Source organism: Mauremys reevesii, linkage group 8 (genome assembly GCF_016161935.1).
Source record: "Mauremys reevesii isolate NIE-2019 linkage group 8, ASM1616193v1, whole genome shotgun sequence".
Classification (NCBI taxonomy): domain Eukaryota; kingdom Metazoa; phylum Chordata; order Testudines; family Geoemydidae; genus Mauremys; species Mauremys reevesii.
In genome coordinates this window covers 83168501-83187305 of record NC_052630.1, presented here as the reverse complement: position 1 = coordinate 83187305, position 18805 = coordinate 83168501, and positions in this window count along the sequence as shown.

Here is an 18805-nt window from a genome sequence, read left to right as displayed (position 1 = left end):
CCTCACGCCACAGAAGGTGCAGGTGTCCAGGACAGGGGTAAACCGTGCCAAATACACGCCCATGCTCACGGCCCCATGAAGGAGCCGCCAACTGATATCCCCAGTGGGCCTCGGGACCAGGGTAGAGTATAGGCTGGCCCATTAGGGTGCCTCATCCTCGAAAGGTGTATTGGTATTCTGTGTGGCTTTATATTGAATAACTAATCCACTTTAACAGCCTTCTGTGCCTTAAAAATTCTGCAGTGGCAACAGCCATCTGAAGCTGATCTGTCCGTGGAGGAACACATGAGTGTGTTGCTGACGTATTGGTATACTGAGCAAATATTTTATGAATCTGGCAGTTTATTTAAATTACAAACTGAACTTCTGTGGTCATATCTTATGCCACATTTTTGTATTAGGAGGGAGGGTAGCTTTTGACCACTGGTTCAGATTCCAACTCATGTAACTGATTCTGCAATTCCTTCAGCTCCAGTTTGATACCGTATTTTTCTTTACTTCCTGTCTTAAACTGTCAAGTGTTGTGCAGTATTAAGAAATTGGTACAAGTTGGTTGTACATCAGTGCTGAGGAAAGTAAATTTAATACAAATATGTATATAATATAAATTCTACACAGATTTGTACATCCAATTAGTAAAAGGTGACAAAGTGCTTTAGGATTCATTTGAATGAGAGGTGCTGTGTAAAACTAAGATATTATTAATTAATATGCTGTAAGATATTATTCCAGATACTCTTCAGAGTGCTCTTCTTCAGATAGTCTGAAACAAAACATCATATGGGGTAACTGACACATAATGCTCAGCTCAGGAGAGACTTGGGGATTAGGGCCCCAGTGCTATGTGGCGGAAGTGATAAGACATGTTGTAACCAGTCTCTAGGAAAGGAGAATATGAGTTCTTCTGTATTACTGAGTACTCCCCATAGGCCAAGCCTAGAATAAGGCTGCATTTCCTAAGCTCCCAACTGGAAAAAGGATGAGTTCCTCATCTAGGATGGATTCTTCTTTTTACCATTTTTTTAAAAAATTCAAATTATAAAATGAGCTTAGGAAATCTCTTGAAGTAAATGTACAAGAATAAAATATTCAATTAATAACACAGTAACAATGATCCAATGCTGTCTGAAGGACACAATCCAAATATTAAAAGGCCACCAATTAAATCCCTAAAGGCTGTTCCAGCCCAAGCTCTGAGGCTAAATCCTAGGCAGAGATGGTACATGCAGCATGACCTGAAGACTATAAGCTTTTGCTTTGTCAGAGCAGTGGTGGGAGTGAATTCCAGAATCAAGGAACCTTTACTGAGGAGGCCCCTGCCATACACCCAGGTCATTTAAATCTGGGATCTGTTGATTCAAATCCCTCAGCTGATATCAACAACATTCAGAACACGTAGAGAAATGTGGTAGCCAAGACCTAATTCATAAAGTGTCTAACAGGTCCCGTCCCACTCAACACTGAATTCTAACTGAAAACCAACAGAGACCATAGATCACAGGTGTTATATGCTCCCCTTTGAAAAACACCATGAAAGCCCCATTACTGCAAAGATTTAAATACATGAACAACGTAACTCTCGTGACTAAAGTTAAGTGCATGCATGTTTGCAGGATTTGGACCTAAGTAAATAGCTTTAACAAAAGTGCCTGCATGGTCTTTAGGTATAGTCCCAGTTATAATTTGTTCTGTGATCTCTCCTGGAGGTAATTCCTGGATCAGAGTTGCGAGGCCCACATCCAAAAGGAAAGACTGCAATCAGACACAGCTGAAAATAAAGATATTAGCCACATCAGCTACTGGGGCAGTGCCAGCAATATTAATGCATTAAAAGTCTCATCTGTGAATTTAAAAGACTAAATGTAAATGTTGTGCTGTGTGCTATTACTAATAGCATAATGTGATCTTAGATTCTTTTTGAAAAAGAAAAATGGGATTTGGCACAATTACTGGATTAAGCACTTTCTAAACAAAATATATAAAATCATGTGAAATCACTTTAATCTTCAAAAAGTGGATCTTTCATGTCAGTTGGTTAGTCCTAAATTGGAATTCCATCTTTTAAGAACGTTAACGATTACAAGAGGATTTGCCAGTCTCATATATAATACCTTTTTTAAAGGCACAAGGCTGTTAGAAAGAATTCCAGTTTCTGTGGCAGTGAATAAAACTGTTTTGCATAACCCAGTTTGTATTCTACAAAAATTGCTCTCATGGCTCCAGCAGGGCCAAGGGTATAGCTCAGTTTACACTGCAAAAAGCAAAGGCTGGAAATATGCGATTGTGCAAGAAGCCATTTTTCTTTTCAAACAATATAAAAACAATCCTCTCACTTTTCATCCATGATGCTTTACAGAACTATGCTTGGCTCTTTGAGAATTCCTACAACAGCTAGCAGTTAATTTACAGAAGTAACACTCTGCATACTGGATACATTGTGTGGCCTTCAAAGACTACAGCAGCATCCTAATTACTTGTAATATAACCTTTTTTTTTTTAAAGAACAAAATGGCCCAGGTGAAAAGACACTGTTAGAATTAAATGTTATTTAAACCTGGAAACTGAAGTTTCATCTTATCACTGTGTTACCCTGTAATACAAAACTGAACGTTGTTAATCAACTTCCTGATTATAAATGGGGAAATTGTGACTTTTCAAAGCCTCAATTTTTTGTCAAATGAAATATCTGTTTCAACCAGTGTCATGACAGTCTCTTTTAGGCCTTCTGGTCTCTGACAATGACCTCAGTGATTAGCTGGGCACATTTATACATTCCATGCAAACATTGTTTAAAGTTTTGCTAGGCTTTTAAGCAAGGAGATATGGTGACAAAAACTTTTAATAGGCAGAAGAGGGAGAACCAAGCTGGGAATGGATAGATTGAAAGGGCAGATCAGACAGCATCACTATACAGTACAGGGAGAAAGGATTAAACATTCTGTATCTGCCTGTTATGTTTGAGAGCGTTTACAAGGGCAAATCATCTTCAGGTCTTTCTTTATTGTTTAATTCTTTAATTAGTAGTCATATCTGTCAAATCCATTTTAATTTATTAGATTATGTATTGTATTGATTTACAACAATTTCTTCAGTTAAATTGCATCTGAAATGTACCTTGGAACAATCATTATGTGACTGTCGGCTCTTGAATCCACAAATTCAAATTACCAAAGAAATCCCAGTAATGTATTATTTTCTTATGTTTACTAAGCCAATAGTGTTCAATCAGGTTCAATCTGTCAAGGGATGTAACTCTTATAGATAAAGGCCCTTTATACTCTTTTAAAACCCATCTGTTTTACTAGGGTTTTCCTGAGGAGAGATGCCTTTTACAAGGGACTGTATAAGGGGATAGATAGCTGGGCTAGGATCTGGTGTTTGGAGCTGGGTAAAAGTTGGGGGAAGTTAAGTTGCTAAATGAGCTACTGTTGGACTGGGTTGCTAACTATCTGACCCAAATGTCACTAATCTTCGATCTCCTCTTTTGGAGAAGGAAAGCACAGAGGAGAGGTTTGGGGAAAGCAGGATTAAGATAAGACTAAAATAAGCAGGAATGTTAGGTTATTCCAGGTGATTTTTTTCAGTTACCAAATATTCTTGTTTTCACATTGAAGACCCAAAGAAAAGCAGGATGACAAAGGAGAGTAGCAGAGTCCAACAGGAGCTCTGTTTTGGGAGAGATGAAAATAGTGAGGAGAGTATTTAAAAAGGTGCCTCTAAAATCTTCCATCTCTCTCCCTGTAGCTTTAGAGACTGCAATTATTTCACCCCTGTTGGACTTCTATTTCCCAGTTGAGGAATCTTTAAAATAAGTAGTTTCTGCTAATTGTAACACTGTAAAAGAAATGGGGTTGGGGGGACTGTCTTGTACAATATGGATGAAAATAGAAATAAAAATAGTAAATATATATGTCAAGAAAATAGCACACAAATCCTCTTCTTGTAGCCAAATTCTGACTCAACATGTAAATCTCCCAGCATGGGCACAAAACAAACTTGCAAAGACAGGATTCATTGTGGCTACATTCAGCCCTTCTCTATTCCCGCCCCAATGCTGATTTTTCCTGCCAGGAGTATAAGGCCCATTTCAGTGTAAGGGTCCACATGGGAAAATACATGAGGACCTAGATCCTGCCTTAGGACACTCCTATGTGGTTTTCCCTCATTAAAGCAAATGTTTACATTTAACAATTATATTCTTCTGTTCATACATCACATCTCTGACCTGACAGAGCCTACTGTTAGCTGCAGCCTGAGGATGGTGATTCTGCTCTGCAGTGCAAAGTCTTCTCTCTCAATATGAAGTGTGAACTCTTTTCACTTCTGTAACCACACCCCACATCCTTATGACAACATCAGCTGTTCCACATACCTCCTATGTTTCCTGTTATGGGGGGCCTGTTGAAAAGCCTTATGTAAGGTGCATTTTGGGGATGGACTTGAACTGCCCTGTGTGTGGATTTCCTGGCAGGCAGCTATTTGCACCACCTACCCACAATTTTTCCCCAACTGCATTTTTTTCCTAACCATCTCCTCCTCTGGGATGAAATCCTGATCCTACTGAAATCAATAGGATTTAGTAGGACCAGAATTTCTGCCCTTTTTAATTATTTGGTTAGTCATATGGCCCAATCCTGAAATGCCTGTGAGTAACCTTACTTATGTGAGTAGTTATGTTGACTTCAGTGGGGCTACTCACTTGTGTGAGGATTACTAATGGGGAGAAAGTTTTATGGGTCAAGTTTTCAAAAAGGTCTAAGGTTGATTTTCAAAAGTGACAAAAGCACTGAGGAGCCAAAGTTGCATTGACTCTCGAAGTTGCATTGGCTCTTAAGTCACTTAGGCCTTTTAAAAACAATTACACCATGTCTTTAGTTTGTTAATTCTCAGTACAGTAAAAGATTAGACTAATCTCCTCCTTCTTCCATTTTGGCTCATCTTCTGCAATAAGGTGGAGATCCCAGCATTTTGCCAAATCCTTTGTCATTCTTCATGCGTTTTGAACACTTCTGTAGTTTTGGTTTTGTGGTTAAATATTCTTTCTCTTAAATGTCTCTGAATGAAAACATATGTGCTATTGAACGTTAGATCTCTAAAATATAACATTTGTCTGTCATGTAGTGCTTAATTTATTAAGCCAAAATTTTCAGCTGGTGTAAATCAATATAACTCTATGGAAAAACACCAATTGTCATTAACTGAGGACATGGATATCCTTCTCTGCATTCCTGCATTAGCTTAAAGCTCTCTTCTCCCTTTTTCTTCAGAAAAGTCACAGATCCATGTTTAGGATCTAATCGGGAATCAGTTAGTAATATTACTGTCAGTGTTTAAGAATCCTAATCTAATACTGTAAATGAAAGTGAAGTGACTATCTCCTAGCACCTATTTCATCTAAAAGGCATTGGAGTTATAATCAGCCTATAGAAAGAACATTTCTCTACAGAAATACAGGTTTAGAATGACTGTTACCATCCATAATTTGTAAGGTAGATTGTTAAATTGGGCTATTGATAGTACAGTGATTACCATTAACATCCTCACCACGTTTGTGTAGGAGTTATTAACCATACTGTGGTGTTCAGTGTTCTCTGAACTAACTCACTGCAAACACCAGCAATCAATCATATTTCTGTAAAAGTGGAAAGACTTCATTGGTGACCACTGCATGAAAATTACCAGGAATATCAATGCAGAACACTGAAGTGTTCTGTCTACTGATCTGATATGCCACCTTTGCATTACTGGAAAAATATTAACATTATCACACAGCAAGACATTGATGCGCAGTGTGGTGCTGTAAATAACGGCTGTGCATCCCCTTTATGGCACATACTATGTTGGCACAGTTTGTGAATGAACCCATAGCTCTATGGCTTGGAGACACCTTCTGTTATGGCATGTTTCATGAAGACAGGTGGTTGGATCCTGGCAGTACAGGAATGCTGTATAATGTGTTCCAGCTGACCTGTATGCTAGAAGTCCACCTATTTGCAGTGATAACCCAAGACACTTCAGCTTGCTGTACATTCTGCATTACTATTCTGTGCACAGCTTCATGGAGCAGTGGAACAGCCTTTTTCTAGAATGACATTATAATGTGAGTCAGCTACAGCCATGAATTTTATTAACTTTTTTTGTTAGAAACTGCATTAAATGGCAAAACTAATGCACAGACGAGCTCTGCAATGTTCCTGTTCCAAAGCTGAGCAGATGGCTGTTTTGCTGTATGCTTGCTTTTCATGTTTTCCGATTCATGTAGTGTCCATTGTCTTAGGCAATCCACTTAACAATTATGCTGCTGACAAGCCTTTAAGCCACTGGAAGTCTATGGAGTAAGAGGAAGGTGTGCTGGAAGATGCCAGAGAGAAAACTCAGATAACACTCCAGTTGTACTTGCTCCTCCTCCTCCTTGTTACAGGAAGCTTCTTGGATTCCTGGGTCTTTTAATCTTTTCTAGGGATGAATGAACTATGTTTGTAAAGGCAAAGAACCTTATTGCAAAACTTGAACAAACTGAAGATCTAAAACATTCCAATAACTCACTCATGCGCTCTCTCTCACATCCCCTCACCATCATTTCATTTACACACTTCTAAATTTTCTGGGTCTGTGCAGAGAAGACTTCCAACCCCATTTTTCAGACCTGTGGCCTAATTTTCAGAGCTAAGCAACTACAACTCTCACAGAAGTCAGTAGAAGCTGTGGGTATTCAGCTACTCTGAGGTAAGTAATCAGTAAGAATCCAAACTGAACCTGTAAACCTTCTAGAGGCCACTAGTTTGTTCCCAAGGCAGATGGTGTTTCCTGTCTAATTTGTACATAAATATAGGCATGCCCAGATACTCTTCTTTGCCTGACAGACTTGCATTGCAGGTGGCTCAAATGAACCACCACCTGTTTTCTGAATAGATTGCTGACTTGGTTTTGCATTTCACCATAAAGACAGTTATGGAACTTTTTAGGTCTCCCAATCAAATCAATCACCTCTCTCCCCCACCCCAAAAAAAAAAGTTACAGTGGGAGGCATTTGGGTAAGAGTAGATATCAAGTATTGTTACCTGAGCAGCTGACTCCAATGATGTGCAGCAGAGTGGTGCTGTTTTTAAGTGATGCCAGATGAGTAGCACAGACTGTGGATATGACAAACTTTTGCAGAACCAGAGCCCATGGCAGCTCCCATAGAACCTGGGCTTCAGTCAAAATGTGGAGACCTGTCCAGCCTCCTCCAGATAACTGACAGTTTTTGGTTAACCAGAATTTCCCATGAGGGCTTTGCCTGTAGCTGATATTCATTATCTCCTGCTATTCCTCTTTGCTCAAAATAACAAGGAATAACAAGTAAATGAAATGCAAAAACTAGCATTAAAGCACATCAGTTAAAGTATATGTAAATTGGAATGTTCTGCCTTCCATCCATGGATCACAGTGCACTTTTTTACATACAGTCATTCATTTTGAAAAGCCCCCAGAGCTCCTCCAAGTGCAAACAGCAACACCAGCATGGGCTAAGTGTAAGCTTGCCAGCCCTTCAGTGTAGGAGTCAGCCATAGATGCTGGATCCCACTGAGGCTCAGGATCAGGAGTTTGAACTCCAAAGGCTCCTTTAAAGGTTCTTCATATCCCCACCAGCTTTCTGATATCAAACTTAAGGGGACAGTGTCAAAAGTGCAAAAAAGAATTGTACATCAATAGGAATTGTGTGCCTAAGTCCCCTTTGTTTGAAAGTCCTTCCCCTTGAGCTCCAGTCACTTTTAACCATCTATTAGTTGGCTATTCACTCTCAGTTCTCTGTAAGTATCATGCTCCTTCTCCTTTTCCCTTTTCTTGCCCATCATGCTCCTCTTCACTTTCCTTTTTAGCAACTCCCCCTTTTTTTATTCCTATTGCTCCACCTCCTGCTGCATTCCCCACTTCTTTTCATCAACGCTTCTCCTTGTGCCTCTGCTCCCTCATCCATCCCTTCCCATCATTCCCCTTGTAGACTCCTTCCCTAAAACAAAGCACAAAAAAAGTGCCTGTCATCATTCTGATCACCCTGCTTTATATGTTTTGATGTAAGAAGGACTGGGTGAGAGGCTAGGGCCTATGCTATGCAGGAGATAAGTTGAAATGGTCTTTTCTGGCCTTAAAATGTACAAAGCGATGCTTTAACTATTTCCTCTACCTGCTATCTGGTGGTTTATTTTTACCCTTCCTCCCCCCATAGTTTGTAAGCTCTCTGAGGCCATGTTTGTTTCCTCTTATGTGTTTGGAAAGCACATGGGTACTATCATAATCTAGATCAGAGTTTCTCTAACTTGAGATGCCGCGTCCACAGGTTCGGCCGATCGCGGCTCCCACTGGCCGCGGTTCGACGCTCCAGGCCAATGGGAGCTGCTGGAAGCAGCAGCCAGTTTGTCCCCCGGCCCACACCACTTCCAGTAGCTCCCATTGGCCTGGATCAGCGAACTGCAGCCAGTGGGAGCTGCGATCAGCCGTACCTGCAGACGCGGCAGGTAAACAAACTGGCTCGGCCCACCAGGGGCTTTCCCTACACAAGCGGTGTCCCAAGATTGGGAAACACTGATCTAGATAATAAACACACAATGTTGTGAAGTAGATAAGTATTATCCCCATTTTGCATAAGGAAACTGAAGCTTAGGGATATTTTAAATTACTTGCCCAAGCTCACATAGAAGCTTGTAGAAGAGCTAAGTATAGCAGTCATGATACCGGAGAAATTCTCTGGACTCCATTTTGTATTCCTGACCTCCACTTTGAATAAGCAGGAGTCACTACACCATTGGAAGTTGCAGGTCACGTGGTTCTCCACCACTGAAAGTAAGATAAAGGTCACAAAGGTGCTATGTGCAAAGCCACAAAGTGGTAAACAACAATAATTTTCAAATCGTGGAGGTAAACAATGATTGTAAGCTGCAGGTGACATGATATTTCTGACTATGTGCAGTACAAAAGTAGGGAAAAGGTCAGCTGAGCTTCAAAAGTAGGGGAAAGATTAGATGAGATGATCATAACTGAGGTAAACAGCAGCAGTGAGCATGTGCAGAATGAGGTAATCTTGGCGTGTATCCCTGAATGTAAGGTAATGTTTGGTACTGAGGATGTGCAGTAAAAATCTGGTAGCTGACAGGGCGGTATAAAAAGCAAACAGTCAGTGGGCAGTTGAGAGGTTCAGAGCAGAGCAACTGAAGGAGTAGAAACTGAGTGGAGAAGCAAGCAAGTATGCAGCAGCAGCAGCAGGGGGCAGCAGCACAGAAAGAGCCCTGTCACTGAAGCAAAGTCAGGCAGAGTAAGCCTGTTAGTTATAGTTAGCTATAGTATAATATTTAGTGTGTGTTTATGTGCGCGCTTGGGTTATCAAAGATGTATATTAAAGAAATGTATAATATTTAAAGCATTTAGAAATTGCTTTCAGCAGCCTGTGACAGATCGGCCATCTGTGACAGGATGCAACTGCTTAGAATCCTCTCAACTGTATATTATTATTGCGGTTGGGTTGCTCCTTAGCTTGTAAAGAATTTGTTTTTTATAACATCTATAAGGGATTTGTGTATTAGATTATTATTATTTGCATCAATAAAAATATATTTTGTTTTGTAAAGAATACTGCCTGTGTCAATCTATCGTTTATTGTATCTGTGTCCTCCAAGTTTTTCCTTAGCTACCCTGGAGACCCATACCTTAGGAAGCACAGATTAAGGGGGCAACAGGTGGGCTATTCTAGGGCTTTTTTTCAGGGTAACAGTCAGTTAAGATTCCACGTCCTATGCCATAACATTCTGCTATTCTCCTTCTCCCATATAGGTGAGTGCAAGCAAACATGCATAACTATCTGTGTATACAGCTTTTGACTGCATTTTTGAAGTATTCAATCAACTTTTAAATAAGACTTAATTTATCAAATGAGATTTTTCCAGCTGAACATCATGGACACAAATGTTAGTTGCACAGTCAGAACAGACTGAAATGGCTGATAGCAATGCCAGGTCATCATAACAACTAACACCCATTAACAACCACATTAATTTCTGCAAAAAGAAAATGCCATTTACATGAGCTCACCTCCTCTGGGCTTCGTGTCTGAACAAGACCTAATCAGCTAAAAGCAGCACTGGAAGTAATGCAATGTATTCCCAGCACTACCCACACTTGGTTGTGTACCCCTCTGTTTGCGGGTACCCAGGATTTCACAACACAATTTAGCCTTTTTTTCCCCTCATTTTAACATTTTAAATCCCAACCAGAAAAACTGTATCATCGACACACAGCATGATGTCCTCTTATATGTGAAATAAGCTTTACTGATATTACAGAAATGACAAGTTTGTTCTTGACTCTCTTCATGTGCAAAGCATAATTCAGCCCTGTAAAGCTTTTTGCACTCAGACAGTCCAATAGCATATGTGAGCCTTATGTTGTTTTGCCCTTTCACAACATTTACAAACTGATACATATCTCTTTGAAAGGATAAATGTTTTCCTAAGTCAAAAAAAGTATGCTCAGGCTTGGACTGCATTAGCTCGGAGTTTTTCAAATACATACCAAGTTAATAAAGACTAAACCATGGTGGGCTATGTTTTTTGATAAGTATTGAAGGTGCTCTTTGATCCTGATAACCCACAAATGTTCAGCATGAGTGAGTTTTCGTGGTCGGCATGCAATGATTTTGATATCTGACTTAATCTGTAACCCAATGTGGTTTATTTTACTTATCTGGATGGTATGCTTAGAACAAGAAAAAGGAGAAATTAAAAACAGCACAGGAATACTAGAAATAATATGCTCAAAATACCTTTTTTTCCCCTCCTCCTCTCTATTTTGCTAGGAGTCTGCATCAGTTGACCGGTTGCTTCAAGACATTTTTATACACCAGTCTTTTTGATGTATGACAAACAACGAGCAGTGGGGCTCCTTACTGGGGTGGACAAGCCTCTTCTAGTTTTGCACTGAAGACAGGAGTTTGCCTTTTTGATAGCTTGTAGTGAACTGGGAACTAATAATAATAGTACTTATATCAGTGCTTTTATAGCACCTTTTAATCCCAGGCTCTCAAAGCACTTTACAAACATTAATTAATTAAGTCTCAAAACAGCAATGTGAAGCAGGGAGCTATTAGGTGAAATAATTCCTTTTGGTGCGTTGCCTTTGCCATGGGGAAAAGGACCAGCATAAAAAGCTTATTTCATGCCAAAAAAATGCAGCCTAGAAATAATGCTGGCAGGATCGAAGTCTCAGCACTGCGGGAAGCCACTACTCAAAATCCTAATGCATTAGCAGAACAATGAGGAGTGCCGCACATTCTTGAACTGATGGAGATCAGGGAACAGGTAGCCTTTCCAAGCTAAGCTTGGTATCTTTGCAACTGTACAGAGTATTTTTAATATTAAGAGACGGTGAGAGCATGTCTGCTAAGCATGTTTGCCAATGCTCTCACAGATCCTTTAATAATAAAGCATGACTTCTTAAATGGCTGTTAAGGCAGACCAGTAAGTAATTGAAAAGAATGAGAGTTGCCACATCTCTGGGCATGAAGAATTACTAACACAAGCTCAGGTTGTTTGCTGCAACTGATAAAATTAGCAGTAACCAGGTTATTACACAGACAAGCCAAACATGAAGGAACACAGAGATAAAGGAAGACAGGTAAACATTCAACAAAATGGTGTTTAAAAAATGAACACTAATGTTTTCAGGCAATGAGTTTAGAGGCTGCAGTGTAAACTTTAAAATAATATAGTAAATCTTGATGGCTCCTTATGGACACAAAGGAATTTCCCATTTTAAAGGGCATCCATAAAAAATAGACTTATAGAATGGAAAGAAAAAACAGACTTATAGTCGCAAAGAAAAATAATGCCCTATGAATTCAATGTTTAGCTAAGCACTGTTTATCAGGGTTTCATTCTGTGCACTAAGAACATAAATGGCTTTTTCTTTCCTGGGGCCCGATTTGGATCACTTACTTGAGCTGGGCCTGAGGGAGAAACACAGCATGTATGATGAGCTGATTAATTACCAGAAATCAAATGCCTTGCAGTCAGGAGCAACGTGCTTGAAAGAAAGCACTAGTACTATAAAAGTGGTGCATATCTACATGCATGCATGGCCAGGCAAGAACACCATGGGGATTAGGTTTCGCTGTAGCCTGAAACAAAGGATTTAGGAATGATTCTTTATCCTTGACAGTGTGACCTGTGCCAATCTTTATTAACAAGAGCTTTCAGTATGTGACATTTAAAGTAACAGAACTGTCTTAAAGCAACCTCAGGGTTTTACCTTCTTAAAACATATCATAGGATTTCAGCTGCTTTTCAGAAACCTAGGCAGTGACTCATAATTAAAGGTTAGGAGATGTCTTATTTCAAGCCTTGTGCATAAATACAATACTTTGAGTCTGTCTTTTAGGAAGCATTTATTTAAAGCAAAGAACATATCTACTAGGAAGACATAAATGAAGGCAAATAATAAATTAGGAATGCTGTATTGGCAGGCTTGAGACTCTTGAAAGTTGTTGCTAATAATAATAACATGATGGGTCAGATCAGTTTGGTTAATTTTCCATCCTTTCCAAAATCATGAATATATGCAGATGCCTAGGAGTAAGTTTTGTGTTTTCCACTCAGAATTATGTTACAGTTTTATGACTTAGAAAGTAATTCTGTGAACTCATACACGTCTGTGACTTCTAATGTGTCACTTAATGCAGGCTTCCAATGCAGTTATCTGGCTTGGAAGAAAGTTTTTGAGTCATTACTTTAATACAAACCATCCATCGCTGCACTGTTTAAAAGTACTTTTATCTATTCTAGGCTTATTATTCTTTCTACAACTTGCCTCCTGTGTCATAAACAAGACACTGTGTTGTCACTTAAAATATTTCTCCTGATTTGAAGTGGAAGTGGATATATACACACTTGAATCAGTAAATATTTTCAAATCAATATAGACACTCTAAGTGAGTCCGTAGCACTGTGGCTGACTTGTCTGAAAAGTAGTAAAAGGTCAAAGAAATGTGGTGCCAACTATGTAATCCCACTTACAGATGACAGCTACACATCCCTGGAAGGATTTTTTCTTAAACAATGAGCAACTGGCTATGTCATTGTCTTCATTTGGACTCATTTAAAACCCAACTACTTTTCTTCCATTTTTTTTAATCTTTTCTCCTAATTTTTGTGAGGTCATTTGCTTTTTATACTATGGGAGATACCAGTTAAGAAAGAATCTTGTCCAAACCCTGGCATTTATTTTCCTGTAATTTCTTTGAACTAGTTTGGATTGGATGTTTACTATCCAGATACCTGACTGTCATACCTACCCTTCTTGCCTAACATTTCAGCCCTCCCTTCCACTGGCTGGCTCTGAACACAAGGAAGATAGTCCTGTGAGTCAGCTGCAGTTGAGAACCATTGTTCATCATCTCATTGTTGGGCACAGGTGTTTTGATTTCAGCTATGGTGGCCAGCATGTTCCTTGACCTGAGCTCAGAAGAGAGCATATTCTTTGAACTGCTTCCTCACCTGGGAGAAAAGCATCCATCAGAATCATTTTGGCAAGCCTGCCCACTAAGCATGCACAGAAAGAAACAAGCAAACAGAGCCAGCCTTTGGATCCCATGGTCACGGTCCCCTGAATTCTGGGACTCAGTAAATGTCAAGGACAATCTCAGCTTTCATTACAGTGAAGCTAGCCTTTTACATAGCAAAAATAACTTGAACATTTATTTATATTGCAGTAGCACTCAAATTGGCTTGCAAACGCAGAGGAAGACAGAATTCTATAAAACAAATCTGGGGGCGGGGGTGGAATGCAAGTTATGCATGATCTCCCCAACAGTTACCCACTCCAAGCACTGGAGACACATGAAACCCATGGTTGTACATCCTTCACTTTGCATATGCATGAGAGTAGAGTCAGTGGCAACCTCAGATCCCTGTGGCTAGTAGGGGCTACTATCTAGACTGTTGCCAGCAGTGTTAAAGCTACCAGCCAGCTGCCTGCATTTGAGCTGGCTTTTCTGCTAAGCAGCCTCTGGCCACAATGAATGCTAGCTCTGTAGTGTGAGTGGCAACATGAATTGACAGCAATATTGACGCTAATTTCATCAAATCACCAAATAGTAATAACACAGTGCCTACCCCCATGAGGGTGTTGTGAAGTAGATGGAGGAAGGGAGATGAAATGGAACAGAGATAGGAGCAAAAGCAATAAAGGGATCAGTAAAGATGTGCAAAAATATGGGTGGCGGGGCACTCCTCCATCCCTACATCTGAGCTGGATTTAGCACAGAGATCAAGCTGGGCAGGTCAAAACTGGTCAGCACTTTGACTTAATAAAAACAGAATCTTCAGGAGAGCAGAACCCTCTTTCTTGAAGATATAACAGTGTCCCAAGAATCCTAAAGCCAATCCTGTGCATGGGAACATGGCCAACAGGTTACGTACTCTGTTCATACAAAGCTTGAAAGTCTGTGAAAGAAGCCAGGTCCCTGAAGGCCTGCAAACAATTCAGCAGTGGAAACTACTTGCAAGGACTCTGGTTTCCTTGCCCCATTGCCAGGGTCAGCATTCCACATTAAAAGGTCTCCGTGCAGGATCTGGGCCTAGGACTGGGTATGAGGCTGATATTCATATTTATCTCTGGAGCACAACGTAATACAAAGCCAGGTGTTCGTATACCATGCTGATGGGTGCCAATACAAAGACCTGAGCTAGCTAATCAATAATTCACATTAGAGAGTGTGCCAATATATGAATAGACAATGCCTCGGAGAGTGGTGTTATGTTTAAAATAGTTATTTAAAATTAAAATAAATGTTTTTTCTTTAACAAAGATACAAATGTATCTTTAAGATATGTACCTGCTGCTTTAAAAATGCTTTTTTATAAACAAGCTTTTTACCTATTGTTTAAATCTGCTAAAAACACATTTCATCTGTATCTCTTTTTTCCCTTGCTACCTAAGCAGTTATACTTATGCTACATCTCCATGGGAGTTTAAGGAGTGGGTCTTTGACTTATTCCATTAATTACCACAAATGTGGGGATTGCTTTCAGCTGCGAAGTTCCCTCCCAGCCACCACCCTTCTCCTCACCACCATTACCACCACTTCTATTTTTCTGGCAAGCAGCCCATTTCACAAAGTGCTGCCTAAGTCCCACTCTGAGGTTGCAGCACCATACTGTCCATGGCTACTGTTGCCACGTGACTCTCGGGGGGACTCTGCCACAGCTGCAATGAAGATAAGCCAACGTTGTGATTTGCTTTTAAAAATATACTTCTCCTTTATTTAAGAATTAAAAACAAAACAAAGTACCATAGTAGATCAGGCTTGTGGTCCTTCTACTCCAGTAATGTGAGTATGAGAGTAGCAGTGCCAGCTGGTTCAGAACAAGAAGTCCTGGAGAAGGTAGTTATGGAATACCAGTCCCCCAAGAAAAGCTGTGTTCTGTGCCCCATTGGTTAGAGGTTGGTATGAGAGTTTAGATCCCTTCTCAAACTCATGGTGATGTTTTAATCCTTGCTTTTATCACTCTGGATATTCTTATTATCCATTTGCATGAGGGGGTTTGTTTATTTTTTATACTGCTAAAATTCTTGTTGTCTTTTGACAATGAGTTCCATAGTCTAATTCTGTATTGTGTGGGGAAAAACATATTTCCTTACATCAGTTTTGAATCTTATCTCTCAATTTCATGGAATGTCTCCTTGCTCTCATATTATGAGAGAGGGTGAACAGAAGATTCTGATCTACATTCTCCGTACTAAACAGTATTTTTATACATTTATCATGCCACTTTGTATTTGTCTTTTCTCTAAGGAAAACCATCCCATCTTTTCAATCTCTCTTCACTGAGTTTCTCTATACCTTTGATGATGCACGTTGTCTGTTTCTGACCACCCTCAGTATTTGCTGTTTGTGCTTTTTCAGATGGGGGGACCAGCACTCACCTGAGTATTCTAGGGTTGGCATACCAATGGTTTATATAACTGCCACATTACTCTCCAGCCTCTATAACGGGCATTTGTGATGGAGAATGGGACCAACCAATGTTGGAAAGATTATGATTTACTATGAGAGAGCCTGAGACTCTTGGTGTTTTTTTTAATTTTTTTATTTCATTTATTAATATTTTTTGCGACAAATGTTATGGTTGTGACAAAGAGGCAGTCTTCCTAATGACTAATCATTGCATATAGACTTAAATATGCTGTTTAGAGCAAATGAAGTTTTCATTATAAGGACTCCGTCTATTTCTTTCTAGCACTGACTATTTTCAGATGGACAAAACCTTTCTTTGTGTGGCCATGGAAGCAGAATTTTATGCATATATGTTAATCCTTTCAGATGCATTAACTACATTAACTAGAGGGCATAGGATCAAGACAGCTGAGTTTTTAAATGTCTATCTGTCTGAGAAGTATGTTTCAGTAGCCACATTTCATGCATATACTTTGTCTTTTGGCTGCCTACTCTCATAGCAATCTGTTGAAATGGCTTTCTGCCCACTCACAAGTTGGCTAGACCTTCTTGTATTATGACTTGACTGCTAGGCAATGGCTGCCTACAAAACAAAGCAAGTGCCATCTCTTCTGCAGTAGGCCCTTATTGATGTCAATGCTGAAGTATTGCCACCACTTGCCTCTTTAAAGTTGGTTACACTTGTTGATAGTCGCATACCAAAAGCAGACAGTAGGAGAGGGGAACAATTTGAAATAAAAGGCTACAATGCAATTCAAAACACAAGTCCATTGAACCCAAGAAAATGGGCAACCAGCTGGAAGGACATAACTCTAACTGATCAACAATGGTTTTGTGTCCTGGAGAAACACTTCTGATATGTAAAGCACACTGGAACAAGATAAGGCACGGCAGAGAAATCTGACTCCTAGCCATAGACCAGAGGCCGGCATAAACTAGAAACACCTGAATTTTCCTTTAAATCCAAATGAATGCATGGTGTGTTGTAAGTTTTTGAACCATGCTGGCTGAACCCGCTATTACTGAAAGTCCCCGTCAGATAGTATGCCCTAAAAATTGAACAGAATAGGGCTTACTGGGTGACTTTCTCTTCCCCAGGACAGTGCATATAGTGCTATAGCATCATGCTAGTCCATGAGGCAGGAAATGTAATTGACCACCAAGAAAACAGTGAAAATGATGAGATACAAATTGTTGGCAACTGCACCAAAGTAAACAAACTGGAAAAATACTGATAAATATATTTTTGCTAACTTCCATCAATTACAGGAGTTATTTATACCATACATAAGTAAATAAACAAATATATATACACAGACAGAAGTTTGATTTTTTTTTCAGGTTGATTGTATCCCCTTATTTTTCATAATGAGTCTAAAAAACCATTGAATGATCAAAAGCACATATACTAGATAAAATATTCCATGAAAATAAAATTAACCACTAAACTTATATCCCTTATTGTTGCAACAGAAACAGAAAGGTCTTGTCCACATAAGAAGCATAGTTTCTACTATTGCTATCACTATTTTAGCACCACATTGTTGCAAGACCAAAGTAGACTAGTTACTGGTGAGTTTTAATATTGTGCCATGTAACGGTGCATGGAGCTAATTTAAACACCACAGTAGCCAGGCATATCATCTGCACTAGGTCTCCCAATGTTTCTAACTAGAGCATGTCCAAATTTTCAAAGTATCAGTGAAAATATTTTGAATATTTAAAAAAAAATCGTGAAAAAGTATTGCTTTTTCCCCCAAACATCTTATAGAATCATCAACATTTTGATGAAAATGTTTGTGTAATAATTTTTTAATATTTTCTGTATTGCTAACATAGGTGACATGTGATGACAAGGCCAAAATATACTCCCCACACTTATTTTATAGTGTTTATCTTTTCTTCATATACCCTCTGACTTTCTATTTTATACAATCATTCTTGCACAAAATCTTTTAAAAGCGGCCACTGCTCTCAAGGTATGTCAAAATGGGCACTCAAAAACTGAGGCTACTTTTGGCTGCTTCATTTATCATTTAAAAATCAACATGTGCTGCTCCTCAGGACCAGATTGTGAAGCCCTTATTCACATGAGTGACTATTTAATCAACTAGTCCTACTGGTTACTCACTCCCTTTGGACATCTTGCAAAAGTTAAGTACCTGCCACTGCCAGTGTAAGGAGTCCACAATGTGGCCCACAGTGATTTTAACATACCAGGGTAACTGCAGGTACCCAGAGAGGTGAATGTGGCCATTTTTGTCCTCTCTTAGACTGTTTACAAGACACGGTATTATCTGCGTGGAGAAAGCAGCCTTCTTTAGTCATAAACTGGTAATCCTCTTTCCCAAGAGTATAGTAGGTGAGAAATCATTTAGGTGCTAACTCCTATAACCTACTCAGTTCCCAACGCACGTTTCTCGATAAAATGAAAACATTCATTTACTAGTTTAAAAATTAAACAACTTCACAGCTCAGGGATTAGAGAGGATCAAGACATTTTTGCCACTAATCCCAGCAAAATATATGTAATATAAAAAAACCTGGGTTATAAATTACATATACCAATTCATGTTTTTGCTCTCCTTTCTGCTTGCATGCTTAACAGGCAAGAAGAACTTATGTCAACCTAAGGGAACAATGGAACCTGTTGATAAACTGCAATTTGCTCTCAGGAAGGGCGAACGTATTAAAAATGAGTGAGTGCATATCATGAATTTCACTTTCACGCTAAACTGCTTTTCTCCCTAACTACAGAACAGCTGACTTACTATCGCTTATGCCCCCAAAGGGAGACTTTGCCTTCAACAAAAGGAGAAG